Here is a 1,038-nt window from a genome sequence, read left to right as displayed (position 1 = left end):
TTTTCTTAATAAGTCTCACTAGTGGTGTATTGATTTTGTTCATCCTTTCAAAAAACCAACTTTTACTTTCATTTATTTTCTGTATAGTACGTTTATTTTCTATTTCATTTATTTCTGCTCAGATGTTTATTATTTCCTTTCTCCTGGAGTTTTTGGACTTTTTGCTATTGCTTTTCCAATTCTTTGAGGCATGTTGTTAGGTGATCCATTATTCTTCTTTCCATCTTCTTCTTATGTGGACTAATTGCTATGAACTTCCCTCTTATGACTGCTTTAGCAATGTCCCAAAGATTATGGAAACTCTTTTTCTCATGAGCAATTGTTTCCATGAATCTTTTGTTTTCAGTCTTTATTTCTTAATTAGGAGTGGAGTCATTCAGAAGTAGGTTATTTAGTTTCCATGTATTTGGTTATTTTTGAGGATTTCTCTTGATATTAAAATCAAGTTTAATTCCATCATGGTTGGAGAAGATGCTGCACATATTCTATGCCTTGGAATCTGTAGAGGTTTGCTTTTTGCCCTATGATGTGGTCAGTCTTCGAAAATGTTCCATGTCATGGTAAGAAAAACGTTTTTTGGATGGAAAGTTCTATAGATGTCTGTTAAGTTCATTTGATTTATGGTATCATTTAGATCTTTGACCTCTTTAGCTATTTTTTTTTTTTTGGCCTAGATGATCTGTCCAGAGGAGATAGTGCGGTGTTAAGATCTCCAACAATTAGTGTGTTGCAGTATATTTTTCCTTTAGATCTAACAGTCTTTCCTTCACATATTTAGATGCTCTTGTGTTAGGTGCATAGATATTTATAAGCATTATATCTTTTTTATCTATAGAGCCTTTAACTATGATATAGTGCCCTTCTTTGTATTTTCAGTTTTTGTTTTAAAGCCTATTTTGTCAGAAATTAGTGTCACAACTTTAGCTCTTTTTTGATTCCCATTTGCATGGAAAATCTTTCTTCCAACCCTTCACTTTCAGTCTATGTATGTCTTTTTTCCATGAGATGGGTTTTCTGTAAGCAACAGATAGAGGGTTT

The sequence above is a fragment of the Tupaia chinensis genome, unplaced genomic scaffold (genome assembly GCF_000334495.1).
Source record: "Tupaia chinensis unplaced genomic scaffold, TupChi_1.0 Scaffold144814_1, whole genome shotgun sequence".
Classification (NCBI taxonomy): Eukaryota; Metazoa; Chordata; class Mammalia; order Scandentia; family Tupaiidae; genus Tupaia; species Tupaia belangeri.
This window is presented reverse-complemented; position numbering follows the sequence as displayed.